At 40.5% G+C, this 18,835-nt stretch overlaps 1 long non-coding RNA gene across 1 annotated transcript; it reads left to right on the forward strand.

Annotated features, from left to right (window-relative positions):
• Positions 1-329: 329 nt before the first annotated feature.
• LOC120568726 lies at positions 330-13,261 on the forward strand. The gene is made up of 6 exons (XR_005640758.1): positions 330-484; positions 626-694; positions 10,182-10,485; positions 10,773-10,978; positions 12,705-12,812; positions 13,175-13,261. It is a non-coding gene; the product is annotated as an uncharacterized LOC120568726 (long non-coding RNA).
• Positions 13,262-18,835: the final 5,574 nt, after the last annotated feature.

Genomic DNA, 18,835 nt, shown 5'->3' on the forward strand with positions numbered 1-18,835 from the left:
TTCTACAACGCTTAACGCGAAAAAGCTTAACATGGAGAAATTTGGTGATGATTGGTCGTTGTTTAGGTACATTAAACCACGTTAAGCTTTTTCCTCGCCATAGGCGCCAATAAAGAAAAAAACGTTTACTGAGATAACTTCTATTATCGTTGGATTTCGGTTTAGTTTTTTTTGACAGGCTCAAGTGTTCATGACATAGACTGTTAATATATACAGTCTATGGTTCATGACAAGATACGGCCATGAGAAATTTGGTGATGATCATTGATCGTTGTTTAGCTACATTAAACCACGTTGCGTTTTCACGTCAAGCGTTTTAGAATGTCCCGTCCCGTGTTGTCACTGCATGGCTCCTAGTTGTCAAAAGTTAAATAACACAAACTGCGGTCACCATGATGTGGGTTATCTTGCACACATTTTAAAGTCTGCCTTTTGATGAAGAATTTGAGATGAAACTACCAGCCTCGGGATATTGTTATATCTGGTAAAAAAGCAGATTTACGTGGAGTGGTTCACCGGGACAAATTGCTAACTTTGTTAACTGTTAACTAGCTTGACGAATAAGACGCTTCTATTTTTTTCCCTTCCCATGTTTGTTTTTCGGATGGGATGGTACCTGGTCAAGACCAAGCTTTCAGAATCACAAGCGTCTTTCTTAGAGGATTACCAAACATGAAAACAGCAGGATAACAAGGTAAAATTGGACTTGCTCGGCAGAGTCAACATAGCTAGCTAGCTAACTAGCTAAATTATTCAAGCTGTCAGCGCATAACGTTACATAGCAGGGATTGAGCAGTGTAACAGCAAATGGAAAAGAACAGGTAGCTAGTGCTCAGTCGGATTATCAACTGTGTTAAACTGTGTGTGGGGGTGTTTTTTTTATTACATAAAATAATGTCATTTTCTGGTTTTGCATCAGTCCAATGTAGTTGCTGCCCAACCATGTTTTTCCACATTAAGTGTGTTGTGTGTGTGTGTGTGTGTGTGTGTGTGTGTGTGTGTGTGTGTGTGCGCGCGCGTGCAATTGTGAGAAATTAATGTAGTGAAATGCTTGAATATTGTTAACATTTTCAAATACTTTTTTACATGATACTGTTGTATCTTCCCATTTAGGGAGTCTTTCTACAAAACCAATTAAATTAGCCTCTGTAGCTGGTTTGAGTAGATGCCACTAGATGGCAGTCTTACCATTCAAAATGTATGTTGATGCAAACTACAGACGCCTTATTTTCTCACCAATGATCCTGGTGAGAAACTGCCTACATTATGGGTTGCTTGTAATGTGATTGCAAGCAAAAATTTAATTTGCAGGCTTAGGTATCTGAAAATGCAGTGAATTGTAAATTGTACTGTGAGACACTTGAAACCTCTACTTGGGTCACTTGAAACGCTTTTACATTTTCTGATGCATTTTACATCCTACATCTCATCCATATTGAGGCTGAAGTAATAATGCTGGCACCCCAGAAATGCCACAGCTGATACTGTATGAGAAATTATGTTTCATGGCAAGGGCAGAATATTGTAATAATGGAGCGTAAAAGATTGATGCACTCCGCCTGAGAAATTAGAGGCAGCAGGGAATGTTTTCTTTCATGTAATAAAGATAAGGACTTCTCCTGTAATGTACAGCTTGATAAGAAAATGACACTTTACCTGGAACAATTACTAACAATGGCTTTCGTATAATAAATAATGAATAACAAAATGTCAGACTAATGATCAAGTGATAACGGCAACTATGTGGAGCATTATTATCTCCATGCACTAATTACTCCTTCGTGATAGTGAGAAATACCCGGTTCCTGCTCAGGGGTGGTTTTAAAATCTTTTGAATAGGCATGGGTGGAGTGGGTAGTAAGGATGAATCTTTTTGTAGTTGTTTGATTGACTCTTCAACAAGAAATGTTAACAGTCCTCTAATACAGGGGCCCTGGGCCTGTACCCTTTTGCGGTTGTTTTGCATTTTTGTGGTCATTTTCATCTCCTTGTGACCGTTTTGCATCTCTTTGTAGTTGTTCTGCCTTTTTGTATATTGTCATGTTGTGTCTTTGTGGTCATTTTGTGTCTCTTTGTAGTCATTTTTGCGTCATGTTGTAGGAATTTAGTGTGTCTTTGTGGCCATTTTACATCTTTGTAGTTATGTTGCGTCGTTTTGTGGTTGTTTGGCGTCTTTGTGGTCGTTTTGCATCTCTTTATAGCTGTTGTGCTGAGGGCCATTCGGTAATCCATCCATGATATTAACAAGGCCAACTACCTAGATTTTGGGGGGGCGCGGCATCAGATTCCAGGGAAGGGGCCCATGCCACCCCTTTGGCCCTGCTTCTGTTCCTGCTACATGCATGTTTCACCATGTGATATTCTCAGTGCAGCGTGGAACTGCAAGAAATAAAAAAATATACTGGCAGCCCTGTGAGTTTTCTATTTATTTGTCTATTTATTCAGGCGATGGGGGAGCAGTAATCTGTGGCCCCCTGGTGTCTGGGCAGAGACAAACGTGCTGGTTGTTAGGCTACTGACAAACCCCACCGGCTCTCATTAGTGAGGAAGAGACAGATTAAGAGAAAGACGGAAGGTGGGGGAGAAAAGTGAAATGAGAGAGAGAGTGTGCAGAGAGTGAGGAAGCTACAGAGAGAGAAACAGGGGCAGTAAGTCGGATGGATGGATCACAGCTTTCACCTCTCAGTCTTGTTTGTTTGCAAGGAATGCCGCAACCCATTTTTCCTCCCTCTCCTGTCCTCCGCCCCGTCGCCCTCTTGTTATCTCTCAGCACAAAATGCTGAGGATTAGTCCAGGCCACAGGGGCTGCAGCCAAATGCTGCTGAACCACAGGCACAGCAGACAATCGCTTAATAAATGTTTAATTAAACCACTGCAGTGTTAGGGTTGAATGTAGAGATGACTCACAAGTTTGGTGAAAATTGGAAATGCTTTTAAAACGTCTCCACAAGAGATTGGTGTTTTCACCCAGTCTGTGGTTATATTATCAGGGACATAGTGTGACATGTACTTATGACCCCCTCAACAGCTCTGGGGAGGTCTGATTTCTAGCTTAAAGTGATGGTTCGGAGTAATTCACCCTAGGGTCCTTTGCACCATGACCTCGAGCCAAAGACCCACCCAGAAGCTTTTTTCACCTGGGTCTAACATTGGGAACAAGGAAAGCTCATTGTGGGACTGGCTCTAGTGGCTGTAATTCTGCACCAAGGCTGAATTTCAGGAAAGAGACTTCAGATACAGTATTAGGGGACCATTAAGGCCTATATAAAAGCATCCAAAGAGCACCATGTCATCGGACCTTTAACTTTCAACAAACAAAAGTATTCAGTCCAAGCCAGAATTTTAAAGTGATGCTTTGGAGTAATTCACCCTAGGGTCCTTTGCACCATGACCTCGAGCCAAACCCCAAAGTAGCGTTATCAACTGAATAGCTTAGCGCAGGGGCTAATGGACCCACGTTTGTATCTCCCCCTAATAATGCCCGAAATGATACCAAACGTCTACAAGTAGTACAAATAGGTTATGCACTCATAAAACGATGGATTGGAAAGTTTGTAAGTACTTCTGCTCTCTGCTGTTGTTGCTGCTGCAGTTAGACGAGTGCTTAGGGCCGTCTACAAATTACAACACCGAAAAGAGATGCAACAAAAATATTTATTAATTTAACTTTTTTTTTTTAAGTAAGTGCTGTAGTATAACTAGCAGGAGACAAGTAATAATTAAGGTAAGTTTGGAGACATTACCTTATTTAATCATTGAATTAATAAATATTTTTGTTGTAACTCTTTTCGGTGTAATTTGTAATTGACGACCTTCGATCTAACTGCGAGTAAGCTAGCAGCAACAGAGAGCTGAGGAGAGCAGGCAAGTGTTCATAAACTTCTGGTGTACTTACAAACTTTCCAATCCATCGTTTTATGAGAGCATAACCTATTTGTACTACTTGTAGACGTTTGGTATCATTTCGGGCATTATTAGTGGGGTAACTTACAAGATACAAACGTGGGTCCATTAGCCCCTGCGCTAAGCTATTCAGCTGATAACGCTACTTTGGGGTTTGGCTCGAGGTCATGGTGCAAAGGACCCTAGGGTGAATTACTCCAAACCATCACTTTAAAACTCTGGCTTGGACTGAATACTTTTGTTTGTTGAAAGTTAAAGGTCCGATGACATGGTGCTCTTTGGATGCTTTTATATAGACCTTAGTGGTCCCCTAATACTGTATCTGAAGTCTCTTTCCTGAAATTCAGCCTTGGTGCAGAATTACAGCCACTAGAGCCAGTCCCACAATGAGCTTTCCTTAGTATGTGCCATTTCTGTGTCTGTAGCTATTGAGGAGGAGAGAGAAGGGGCAAGGTGGAGGGTGGGGGTGTGGCCTTGACCAACTGCCACTTTTCTCGTTTGAAAGCCATGATGCCTCTCTCTCATGGGTGGGCTGAATTCTCTGGGCGGGCAAAGCAGAGAAAGGGGAGGTAACCTTGCTCCTTATGACCTCATAACAAGCAAGATTCCAGATCGGCCCATCTGAGCTTTCATTTTATCAAAGGCAGAGCAGGATACCCAGGGCTCGGTTTACACCTATCGCTATTTCAAGCCAATTGGGGACCATAGGCAGGCTGGGGGAACTCATATTAATGTTAAAAAAACCTCATAAAGTGAAATTTTCATGCCATGGGACCTTTAAATTCACAATTTATCTTTTAAAGGAACACGCCGACTTATTGGGACTTTAGCTTATTCACCGTATCCCCCAGAGTTAGACAAGTCGATACATACCCTTCTCATCTCCGTGCGTGTTGTAACTCTGTCTGACGCTCCCAGCGCTAGCTAAGCCTAGCACGGATCCTGGAGGTAACCGGTTCCAACTAGCCTTCTGCTCCCAAGTGAAAAAATAACGTCAACATGTTCCTGTTTACATGTTGTGATTTATAGTCACAGCATACACAAATAACAAGGTCACTATGCTTTTACTATCTAGTAATTGTTGACTCTATTACTCCAACTCTGAGCGAACTCTCTGCTCCTCACCACAGGGCTTCAGGTGCTGCGAGCAAATCACTCCGCCCAAGTAGCAGAAGTAGCAGTGCTTCGCCTTTCTGAGAATATAGTTCCCAGTTTGTATACGGTTAGAAAACGGCTGTGTCTCATATGACCTTGTTATTTGTACACCCTGTGACTATACAAATAACAACATGTAAATAGGAACATGTTGGCGTTATTTTGTCACTTATTCGGAGCAGTAGGCTAGTTGGAACCGGTTACCTCCAGGATCTGTGCTAGGCTTAGCTAGCTCTGGGGGCGTCAGACACGCAGGTGAGAAGGGTATGTATCGACTTGTCTAACTCTGGGGGTTACTGTGAATAAGCTTTTTTGATTGATTGATTGATTTATTAGACAGTAACAGAAATAAATGCATAACAAGATGCCGACATTGTACATTTATCAGAACTGTCGAGGATAACACAAGAAAGTTACAAACTTATTTCCATTGTGGTCCTCGTTATAGTCTGACAAAGATGTCCAGGCAAGCTACAGATGACTAAAAGGTACCTTATGTACACTCAACCACATCCAAATACAAAATAAATACAAATATATACACTGTAATAATAAATATTCATTTAAGACTACATAAAAGATTGAATCTAACTAGCATTTAACAACCATTCACCACATGCTCGATTAAAACAACGATCTGACTGGCTTAACTTAATCTCAACTGGGAGTTTGTTCCATTCCATTGCCGCCATGTACAAAAAAGTGTTTTGCCCAGAACAGGTCTTAAATCTACATGGAACTATGTCTGTGGCACTACCTCTCGTTGAGTAGCTATGAGAGTTTCTAATAAGCTTAAAATAATCTTTAAAATACCTTGGCTCATTCTTATACAAAATCTTTCTTGTTAATCTTAGTTTCAACTGTCTCACCCTGTTTTCAACTGTCAGCCATTTTAATTTCTTAAGTTCAGAAGAGCCAATATGATCTCTATAGTTGAGATTTAAAATCATTTATTCTGTGCCGTTTGAAGTTGAACTTTTATCCTCTTGGGTGTGCTACTGTACCATGTAGTACAGGCATAATCGAAGTGTGGCTGAATTAAAGCATTTGCCAACATTTTTAAAGTTTCTTTATTTAGAAACTGAGCCTTACGAGCCAGACATTTTATTCTTTGGTTCACTTTTTTGATAACCTTTTGACTCATACTTTCTCCACTCACAGAACTGTCTAAATCACAGCCCAAATATTTAACACAATTTTTAGCTTCAATCTGGATACCACCCAAAGAAATTTTAAGCTCAGGAGTCCTACTCAACCTTATTTTAGAACCAAATAAAATAGATTCAGTTTTCCCCAAATGCAAAGACAGTTTGTTCTCTATCAGCCATTAGCTGAAGCTAAAGTCCCAGTAAGTCAACGTGTTCCTTTAACCCTTGTGTTGTCGTTCCGTCAGTGTTTTAAATTGTAAAAATGTTCTTCTACACATTTTCAGCGCTTATTTCTACGTCTCATATTTGTGATATAAAACAAAAATTGAAAACGGGTCAATGTGACCCGAAGTCAACACAAGGCTTAAGTCACTGTGGAGTTTTCACCCATCAAGTTAACACAGCAGTTGTTGCTGGTGTGGTTGCTTTGGTCAAAGTTCTGCTGTCCTCTGACACGCCTGTCACATTCAGGTGTATACAGATATACAGGGCTTTGATTAAAATAGCAAAAGCTGATATCTAAAATCTCAAAACTAAACCAACTGCAAGACTACCACTACACCACTACCAACTACAGCAGCAGTCTAGCTGAAGAAAAATACAACTTCTATACTGCCTTAAAAACAAATAGGCCTAGATCACTGAGATCTGCTGAGGCCATATCAAATCATCAAGTCATCCTCACCTCATAGCTCATAGACATCTTCACCTTTCCTTCGGTCTGTTGTTGAGGATGAAGATTATTTTAAATAATTTTTACATTGCTTTTAGACAAAGTCAGGCTGGCTGTTTCCCTCTGGTTCCAGTCTTTACGCTAAGCTGAACTGAGCTGAACTGAGCTGAGCTATTTCAATTGGAGTCGTGTTTGTGTCCACTAGATGAAAGTCCAATATTCACCCTCTTTTAGCTCTCTTCTAGCAGTTAAATGCTCTACTATGTTTACCAGCTAGTTACTAACTGGTGTTACTAAACTGCAGTTTGTTGCTAAGCAGGTTATGTACTGTGTGTGTTTGGAGATTTTCCCCTGAAAACAGCTGCCTGTGCGAGGTAGGGCACAGAGCATAGTGCAGACACTTCAGAGGCAAAGCACAGCAGAGGTGTACGTCGTCATCGCTTCTGGCTACCTCACATACAGCTGTTATCTCATTGGTTGTACTTTTGAAAGGTCAGCGGCAACCAAAGTAGAAATAATTTGAAATATGAGCGCAGTGCTTGGTGACAGTTTCAAGCGATGCACCACGCCAAGGGTAGAGCTTCCTCTGATTTGTCTCCACCGCTCTCCCCATAGGAAAACAATAGCAAAGCCAGCAGAGCGGTTTTCCCGCTAATCATGTGTGGGCAGCTTGGTCGGACGGCTAAACAATGGGCTGAAACTCACAGAGCGCCTTAAAGCCGAGTGGAGCTGCAGAGCCACATCAGTACGAGCGAACTCCTTTTCACATGGTTACATTCTTTTCACATTGTCATACATAACATTGTTATTATAAAATTATGGGTTATAGATGCTTTAAACATTAACATTGTTTTATTCCTAAAGATTTATGAAGGATTCTAAACATTGTGATCCTGAAGAATCCCCTCTTGACAACCCTATGATCATCTTTAAATGTTTTCCATCGTGGATTAGGAATCAAGAGAGAAAGCATTGTTTTACTGCTGCTGTAAATTATGATCAGACTTCACTAAAAACTTAACTGTCACTGTTGGCTGTCAAGAGCTCAAAAATGAATAATATTGACTCCCGGAATACGTACAGTATTTATAAAATTCACTGTGTTCACGACACATTCATTCATTTATCAGCTGTTGTTTTTTCAGAAAAACTCCACTGAGCTCCAGCCAGCAACAACCAGCCTGTTTGAATACTGAACAGCTCCTCTTACGCAGTAACTAACTTGTTCAAGGGCAACACAGAATTTTAAATGTTGAATATATGAATATATATATATATATATATATATATATATATCACATCTTCATATGATATCACATCTGCATTTTCAATGGCAACTGGCTCAAGTGTAATGGCTACTAAATGAACTTTTTTGAAGAGAGATTGTTTTGTCAACTCCACATTTGGCCTACGGATGTTAATTTTTAAAGCAGCAAAGATGTCACAAACACACTGTACACATTATGCTGTCTTTTATAGATGATAATTACACGACTTGGTTGTTAATACAATATTTTGTGTCAAATTATTAATTTATTTGGTAAGTAGCGGGATAATGTAGAGCGAGGGTGTCGTTGTAGTGAATACAACCCCGACAGGGTGATCAGGACCCTGAAGCGAAACGGAGGGGTCTTGAATCAGCCTGAAAAGCGCCCTTAAATCATCATATAATGATACCTGATGACGTGATGCTCCTTTCTTTTATTCATGATAATCACTAGGAGGCAGTAAAGCACAAATGTTGCACAGACACTGCACAGTACATGGTGATGGTGACATCTATCAGAGGTTTGTTTTAGTAGACAGATGCTGTCAAGACACAATACAATGATCTCACTAATGGCAAAATAAACAAACAATATAACAATAAAAAAAGCTTGTGTTTTAAGATGAGCCATTACACACTTTAACTAAATGACAGTGTGCAAAAGGACAGGTGGTAATTAGATTTCAATTTATGCTTCTTTTCAGTGGAGGGGAGACAAATCTGTCATATTGAGTCATGCTGATTCATCCTGGTAAGCCTTCTTGGAAGCAGAGAAGGAACATAGGACAGCAGCTTATCCACTGTTTCTGTAGCTGGAGGCAATCTGATGTGCTAGTACATCCTCTGTACAGAGTGGAAAGTCTGAAATGCTCCACTTGAGTGTGAAAGTGCTGCTCGAATTACACTTTATTCAAGTCACAGCGAGACTATACCTGTTCTAGAAAGCGACTATTAGATTACAATAAATAGTTCATTAAAGATGCCCTTCCGCACGTATTTCATTACTTTGTGGTAATGGCTGAAGTTCTACCATGGACTCTGTAACATGTTTTGTGGAAAAAATGCCAAATCAAATCAAGAGGTTAGTTACACGAGAGTGAAAATGAAAACTTTCATATACAGTCAAATCATTTGTGGATTACCTTTTTTTCATTTCAATTCTTTTTTCAAGAGGCTGCACTTAGTTTGCACGCGTCTGTAATAGCAGCAGGACTAAGAGGACTGAATGGGGCGGAAGTTTTTAGATAGCACAGAAAGCTGAAAAAAATTATTTTAAAAGAGTTGGTGAGTTTTATGGACATGGATGAAACCAAGTTACAATGAAGTTCCTGCGCTGCTGTGCTGGTAAACTTTCATAGGAGTCATTACAAAGTAATCCTTTTTTTTCCAATTTCTAAGAGCAGGCGCTGTAGTGGATGCCGAATTGTCTTAAAATATGAACGGTAAAAAACTGCTCCATAGCGCTACAAGAGGTTAAAAACTCCCAAGGATACCCTCGATACATCCATCCATCCATCATCTATAATCGTTTATCCTTTACAGCACATGTGTCAAACTCGAGGCCCACGGGCCAAATCTGGCCCCTTGCAGATTTAGATCCGGCCCATATATCAATTTGGGTTCAGGAAAGTGTTTTTTAAACTGCAATTACCTGACATTCAAAGCAGAATATGGCAGATTTGCCGACTCTGAAACTTTTTTAAAACTTAAAAAAAAATGTATCATTGTTTTGCTTCATTTGCTAAATTCCATGATGGCTAAGGAACTCTTTTGATGACTTTTGTAGGGCTTCATCTCAACAAAAATGTGACAAAAAGCGTACAAAAATGTCGGAAAAAGCAACAAATTTACAAAAAGGTGACAAAAAAGTCAGAACAAAAATGAGGAAAAAAGCTACCAAAATGTAAAAAAAAAAAAAGAGAGACATGCAGTAACAAAAGCACGTCAATAAACCCTACATGTCTGGCTCTTGGTGTGATTCTCTTTTTCCAATGTGGCCCTTAGTGAAAATGAGTTTGACACCCCTGCTTTACAGGGTCGCATGGGGCTGGATTGGGTGCGATGCGGGGACAGAAAGACACCCTGGAGAGAAAGCCAGTCAATCAAAGGGCTGACACATAGAGACAGCCAGCCAGCCATTCACACTCACATTTACACCTACAGGCAATTAGAGTTGCCAATTAGCCTAACATGCATGTCTTTGGACTGTGGGAGGAAGCCGTTGGCCCCAGAGAAAAACCACGCTGACATGGGCTACCCAGAACCTTCATGCTGTGAGGCAACGGTGCCAACCACTGTACCACCGTGATGCCCCCCTTTAATACATCTATTAATGTGTGGTAAGCCAATCTTGTCATGTTCACTATATTTGTATTGCATAATATTGTGCATTATCACATTGTATTGTATCAGTAGCTGTTCAAAATCTAAGAAAGTGAAACATGCAGTGATGTACAAACATCCTTATTTCTTAATTTGACCAGTTCTCATCCTCTTCTCTAACACACTGAAACACAATTGTTAATTGGCATTAAGGTTGAGAATTAGAAATGTTAAACTAAAAACTAACAATTACAGATTTCCTGTTCCCTCCCTCTCTTTCCATCTCTTTGTCTTCAACTCCAAGACCAGTCTCATCCACACTGATAGTCAGTGAAGAGCGACTTGTCTCCATCAGCTGGGAACCTTCACCAGTGTCTTTGTGTGTGCGTCTGTCAGCACAAGAGGAGGGTTTCAGGCATCATCACTCAGGCATCCTCTTACTGGGCTCACTGGACTAAAGCCTGGGAACCAGACCAACAATCGCCACTCTCATTAAGCAAATGGACCCAGGTACTCTGAAACTGAAATCAAAGCCCTGCTTCACAGCGTAGTGTCCAGTATTTTTAGACAAAAGCTCAGAAAGAAAAAGTACTGAACTGTACTGAATTGGCTCCACTGTGCACATATTTACATTTATTCTTGAGAGAAAATCCTTAAATGAGGTGAACCTCATGGCACTTTCAAGTTATGACTAATACCTCTATGGTCAACATGTCTGTCTGAATTCCAGCATTTTTACACTTTTTATTGTAATTATTATACAGTACAGTTGCACTTGTTAACAGAATTATGGTTTGAACTTTTAATCTTTTAAGCACTTTTGTTTTCACACCTTTATACCCACCACATAAATGTATATGATGTCAGATATGATGTTTCTGGTTTCTGCAGGTAGAATTACACTGTCAAGCGGTTTTAATTATGTGCTATAAGTCATTTTTAGCCATGCTAGTGACGTGGCTTTAGGGATGGCAGTGCTGTTTGATACACCGGCCGGTCTTAACGGTTCTTCCCTGACAATAATATCTCAACAACTATTGGCTGCCCTGAATTTTGGTACACACATTTGTGTACCCCTCTGAATAAATTGTTCAAACTTTTATGATAGTCTGACTTTTTCCTCTTGCACCATCATTAGGTCAGAATTTCAATATTATTTTCCCATTATGACCTGCAAAACAAATTATATTTCCATCAGCCTCAGCAAATCCCTACTACGCACTAAATCCAAGCAAGTGTTGTGAATACTTTGTGTTCGTACTGGAAAAGTGAAAAAAAAAAAAAAGTTGGTTTGCATAACAAGAAATCCTTGATTTTTGAGTGTGCTTTTAATGGACACTGCCTTCCCATAAAGCTATGCACAAAGGAATTTGAGGAGCTGCAAACAATTAAAACAAATTGTGCATAATGGTAAAACAGCTTTGTAAAAAAAAAAAATTTAAATTTTGAATCTTGTAAATCTTTAAATCTTGTAAACAATTGTGTACTAACTGCAATAACAGTATACTAACACAATTAATATATATTTAGTATATAATTACTATCTTGTATTAAACTGGGACACAGCATTGTTTCTAATTGGGAGTTTAAAGTAAACTTCACAATGTGCACATGCTGCTAGATGGAGAGTAAAAAACTAATTTTGAATCTTGAAGCTTGATAGCTGCTTATCACATCCAGAAAGGTGACGAGGTATCATCCACAGTCTCTTAATCACCCAGAGGTAATTTCAGATGCACGGTCTGATGACCTTGGCTTTCTCTTTTTGAGAAGGGTGAGCACTTGTGAGAATTAAATCCGTGACGTGCCTCTCAGAGTTTGAGGCTTACTTTCTTTCATGCTCTGTTTGAAAAGCTTTAATAGAGGAGAGGCAAAGATGAAGCGGGAGATTTGGTGATAGCCCCGATAGAGCTATTGATTTGTTTAGAGGACCTGCTTCACACCTGGCAAAATTCAAGAGAAAATAACTGAGACGTTTAATCGATGTGCCGACGGCTAATCAAAAGAAGTGAGGTGTACCAGCAGCCTGTGGTTACCTGCGAGAGTGTTTGAGTGTATGTTCCTCTTTCCACTAGCAAGTCTCGGTGGATTCATGCCTGTTTGTGTTCCTGTAATTACAGATGGTGTATATCAAATATATTCTGTGTTAGAAAAAAACTCAGATTAGTTTCTTTCATTTGCAAACAAGACATGTTGAAAAATGTCTATTTACTCAAGGTGTCATGTCATCTGGCAGGAAGGCAGACTGCTGCTGAACTCAATTACAACCTCCCATACAGGCAGGCAAAACACAAAGGCAGCATCTGAATAACGTGATGGTGAAGACGGACAGGATGTTTGCCAGGTTTGCATCACTTTTTCTGATAAATCCATCAGTTTCTGTAAAAATGTACAGAAAATCAGTATCATAAACTAAAACATTTCTTAATTACAGCATATCAAAGAAGGTTAAATTGAAATATATTATCTGGTTGGTTGGGTGGCCAAGCCTTGTGTTTGTTTCCTTGGTGTCTTAAAATGAGCTTATACCATTTATTCAAACCTCTTTCTGTGATAAATGCTGTTTTGTCAAGACACTTAGCAAGTTGTACGAACTGAAACATCCTTTCACATATCTACTCTCTGTATTCATACAATTTGAATTGTTGGACCATCAGGTCTACCACTGTAACCGCCCTGAAAAAGTTTCTCTTTTATTTCATATAGTTGACAGTAAAGAGCAACAAGTAGCGAAACAAGAGGATGACCTGAAACAAAAGTCCCGGACTTCAAAAGAGAACTTAGCTAAATGAGCCACCAGTAAGTCCCGTCTTCAATAAGTTGACTAATGTGGTTGAAAAACACCATAAATAAGATTTTATATTGTTTGTTTTGGAAAGTTTAAATTTGAATTTGCTCAGTCCTCGCAGCAGCATCAGCGGGTTAAATTCTGACCTGCCGCCCTTTGCTGCATGTCATTCCCCCTCTCTCTCCCCTTTCATGTCTAAGCTGTCCTATCATAGCCTGACAAGCCAGACCCACATCACGATGTTGGGTCTGGGAACTCACCATTGGCAGGGCTCCGAGGGGCGGGATAAACGGTTGTCTTTCAAATTCCCTCTGCACGCAATAGGATAGTGCTACAACCAGGCAGAGCAACGCTAGTTGATAGATTCAAGTTTTGCCGTATCCGGTCGGCAAAACTCCGAACACGTCTTCCTTTTGTAAGAATGACTTCAGTGCCGTTCTTTGTTTTCTTTTCTCAAAGGAAAGCTTAACTCCAAGTCTTCCAGCCGATTCGAAAGACCGCTGTTCGCCAGCAGCAGCAGCCATCTTCTTTGTTTTCAAGTAGCAGGGAATTCACGCAGAACCGTTGCAACTCTGCCGTCCTTATGTTAAGCCCGCCCACTGACTCTAGACACAATGTGATTGGCCTGACTAGAGTTTGGTTTTTCCAGCTCGCAAGCCAACGGAGAGTTGCTGGACCCTGGATGCAAATTACATTGGCTGCCGCTAGGGTGCGGCTAGAATTCTAGGCTAGTCCTATCAAATAAATGCCCCCCCCCCCCAAAAAAAATCTTTAGATTGGCCATTTTTTTTTTTTAAACAAAAAAAAAAAAAAAAGTGAGAGAAAATTAACAAAAATGAACCTACCCCTGCCAACCACCTTAATCTGTAGCTGCTAAAGTATTCTCATACTGGGGTGGTGGAAGGGTAAAACACAGGACTTTCAACCAGGACAGCCAGTATTGCGGCACACGCGTATGACGTTTTTCTCGCGATAGTACGTCACATTTTCGCGATAACACGCAACGTGGCAACGTCACGTGGTGTGTATGTTTACATCCGCTGTATACAGCGTAGACATACACGTGGATAGCTCAATATGCGTACAGATAACATGCCATTTGGCTTTAGGAAAGTGGCGTGTATGTTTACGCAAAGTCATGATGCCATGTTGTATTAGTTTGATAAGTTCAAGATGGTGTATTCTCCGTTTAAGTTCGAGATAGTAGTAGGTTGAGTAGTTCAAACGCTGAAAATGTATTTTTGATTTTGGGGTGAACTGTCCCTTTAATGTAATAGAACTATGCAATTTAACAAATAAAAATTTAGAACAACAATAGCCAAATCCCTGAAGATTTCATCAGCTAATTTAGTGTGATACAGCACCTCTACTCCTGCAGAGGCAGTTAGCAGCTGATCCTGTCAGCCAGATTCTTCCTGTATGGTGTTTACATGTTCTCCTCACCATGTCGGCTCCTGTTTCCTCTTGGTGCTCCGCTTTCCTCCCACAGTCCAAAGACATGTAGAAAGGGTGGATTTGATACTTTAAATTGTCAGTGGTGTGAATGTGTTTTTCCCACTGTGACGGACAGCACCTTGACCCCTCCGGAGGCCTCTAGTCCTTCTGTGACCCTGAACAGGATACCCACATATAGGAAATAGAAGCGTTATCACATCTGTTTGCTGGTATTTCACAATGACTGCTTTTAAGGTTATTACTGAGATGCATTTGGAAAAATAAACACACCTAATTTGGCTCACTCGTGGATATTTTGTGATTGAATGCAAAAAAGTTTCCCCAATTCCAGCCATGAATGCAACTCTTCGAGGCAAATAATCTCAACGAGTAGTACCGTTGCTATCAGGATCCCTGAAAGGTTTCCAAGATATCATTTTTGTTCACTGCAACACTTTTGCATTCAGATGAATTTAGCAATCACTGAAAACCTATATCTGCAGACCCGAGTTTATCTCTCTATACCACCTCCCCAACAGAGCAGATAACATAAATATTCTCAGATAGGGAACTGTTTCTATGTATTCTGCAAGCACAAAAGCCTGAATGCAACCAGTTTCTTTGTTCTCATTTAATCAGTGTGATTTAAAGAAAAGATACATATTTACAGGAGAGGGCAATACAGGGATAATGTGTCCTATAAATGATAATTAACTGACGATGTTTGGAAAAACCCAGAAGGCTGTTTAAGAACACTCCGGCCCTTGCCATTTTTACAAGCAGCCCTCAACCTCACTTTGAGAACCACTGCATCAGAAAATGCATTTTGCATAAAAAATATCAGATCTGTGGCAGATGGAAGGAGGGACCAACTCCGCTGAAGTGTAAACAGCGTATTTGCAGGACAAATGTTTTACAAATTGATCGTTTCCCCACAGTAATATTTTGTTCCCACAAATAGCACAATAGGTTTTATTTTTATTTTTTTGATAATATATTGATCTTGTTATCACATGAAAATATCAACATTGATAATGTTCTTACAACTTGTTCCACCAAGTTTAACATTATGGTCTCATTTATGTTATTTATAAAGCCCAATAACACAAATTTCCTTAAGGGGCTTTACAATCTTCACAACATATGACACCCTCTGTCCTTAGACCCTTGATAAAGGAAAAAACCTAGACGGCGGTTTGATTTCACCCTGCAGCTCAGGCTGGAAACCTGTATGTTTATCTATCCTGTTTCCGTTACAAATCTGCGGGGACCAATCACAAACTGGCTTATCCACCTGGAGTGCTATTGGTGGGTTTAACACGATGACGATAGAGAAGTGACCAAGCACCTTTTTGTTTACATTCAACATGACGGACACCGAAGCGCAGCAACCCGTTGATGCCGCTGCTGTTTTAAAAGATTTCAAAGGCAAGTTTTCTCTGAAAACGGAACAGAAACATGCCCTGGAACAATTCCTACAAAAGAAGGATGTGTTCCTACCGACCGGCTTTGGTAAAAGCCAAGGCCGGTTAGACACTGCCTGCATTGCGTGAGCGTGTCAGCTGCGTGGCATGTCCATTTTTATTTTGGCTCTCATGTTAACAGGTTAGAGCTTACACACTGCCTGCGTGACACACACGTCTCAGGCGCGGCTCGAGCCGTGCCGAAAACGCGTGCCTGCTAGAAATAGAAACGCCTATTTTTCACACGACACGCAAGCGTGTTGGAAGCGTTTCCAGGCAAAATAGAATAGGAAAAGATGTTTATATGTCATTTAGACACAAATACATATTAATAAATGACATGTTGATGTTTGAAAGTTTTTTAATGTAATTAAAAAAAGAAGATTTTTTTTTTTTATTGATTTTCTAATATTGCACCTGTCAATACAGAAGGAAATATTCTGTAGCCTATTTTCCCGTCAATACTGCTGACGTTGTCTTTGCTGTAATCAAATCAGTATATATTTATGTTTAACATGGTATTTCATTTTATCAATGGGAAACATACATGTGTAACAAACAAAACATACAAGGCTAGCAGCAGCAGCACTGCGTCAGACACGTTTCTGGTGTGTAAAGACATAGAAAAATCCACACAGCTGACACGCAACAGAAATGCCACGCTCACACCACGCAGGCAGTGTGTAACCGGCCTAATTTATCAGCTATATATGTCAATGGCTAGCCCCGCTGATGGCCAAAAGAATGGAGCAAAGTACGTCACCAGGATCGTTGGTCTGATTGGTTGAAGGACTATCCAATTGCGTACAGAGTCATTTGAACTATGCCCGTTGATCACGCCCTTATGCAGTAGAAAATACAGAGCAGACTCCCCAGACTAATGTTCAATCTTAAAAGATTGAGCTTGGTCTGGTGATAGCCAGACTACAAAAAACCCTTATATTGGGGAAAAAATGGAAGAAACCTCAGGAAGAGCAACTGAGAAGGGATCCCTCTCTCAGAACGCCCAGACATGAAATAGATGTTGTGTGTACAGAATTGACCAAGTAAAGTGACAATATAGATCAGGGGCGCAACTACTCAGTGTCAGAGGGGTATCCAGCAACAATTTTGGCTGCTGTTGAAATTACATTCACCTTTAAAGACCGAGATGTGACCCTGTAATTACAGCTTCCATGTCACCCAACAGATGTAACTATAGCCTATATGTCTGACAGCTAATGGTAAAACTCAATCTATTAATGATTCCATGGTAAACCAGAGTTATTGCCTTAGTTATGTTTTGTATTTATTGTACATGGTACCTTATATTTTCCAGTTTTCAGTTCAGCAACCTCAGTTTTGCATATTCTAAGCTAGCCGTAAACCCCCATTTGGCTGCTCCATTCCCAGTGTTAGCAAACGCTAGCTAGTCTAACATGAATATTTGCAAGCCTCCAAGCACAGACGTCACACTTTAAATCCTACCTGTTGCCTTTCACCATCCACTTATTTAACTGCTGTTGCATCCCTTAACATGCTATCTCCTTTTCCCGCTTTCTTTTTCTATTTTTACAGAGGACAACTCATTATTGTACCTGCTCGCTCAGCGCTCACGGCGCCCCCACTCGCGATATTACGAATCCTACTCCCTACTATGGCCACGCCAAGACCGGCCCTTCAATAGCCCGGGTCTTGGTGTGGCCATAGTAGGGAGCGCCCCCCGCTCCCTCTCTACAGTATTATATGTCAAAATTCTATGATGGAATCTTATGCAATAGGGCGCCTACTCTAGCTGTTAGTCCTCTACACTGTTAGCCTGACGTGGTCATACTCAGATTCTGGACCTCGAATTTTGTGGGCGGGGCTAAGTTCGGCTGGCATCCAGGCTACTACAATGTTATATAATATTAAGGAAATGCAGAAATGATTTAGAAACGCACAAAAGCAGCTACATAGAGAAAAATTTAAATTTTTCTTTTTTTTTTACCATCGCTTTGGCGCCCCCATGGTGCTGCGCCCCTATATGCGCCGCATATAGCGCATACCCACTTTTTGCGCCACTGATATAGATGATCAGGATGACAAAATTTTAGATAAATTGTAAACGTATAAAGAATGGATCCAGTAGGATGTCAAGCAATTTCCAGGTGTCTCGCAACTTGTCTTGTTGTCTTGTTTTGCTTTATATATCTATTAGAAAAATTATGAAATGTTTTGTATGAAAGTTGGGCCCCCTGGATGTGAATGCCTCCCTTTGTAACTGGATCTTGTAATTTCTAACAAAGAGATCCCATCAGACAGTGCATCGGGGATCACCTCCACAGCCACCACTCTTTAGCACTGGCGCCCCCCAGACTTTTTGCACCGGGATCAGCGAAACACAACATTTCCACAATGTAGGCCTACTGTACTGCACTGTATAGACTCTATAGATGGATATCAATAAAGTATCTTGTGTCAAAAAACTTGAATTACAAAAAAAATAACAATTTATCAAACATATTTGGAAACTTTTTGTTCCCACTGGTTAAGATGATCTCTTGTTTATTTCACACATTGAAGAAGAAAGATAATGTGTTAACCTGCAGCTTGCCTTCAGACAGCATGTAAAAGCAGAGGTCAGAAAATCAGCGGCGGCCACGTGACGCAGGCGGGGCTCTGCTTCTTCGCCGGCCAATAGCGTGGCAGCGTTGGTCCAGG

Source organism: Perca fluviatilis, chromosome 11, assembly GCF_010015445.1.
Source record: "Perca fluviatilis chromosome 11, GENO_Pfluv_1.0, whole genome shotgun sequence".
NCBI classification, from domain to species: domain Eukaryota; kingdom Metazoa; phylum Chordata; class Actinopteri; order Perciformes; family Percidae; genus Perca; species Perca fluviatilis.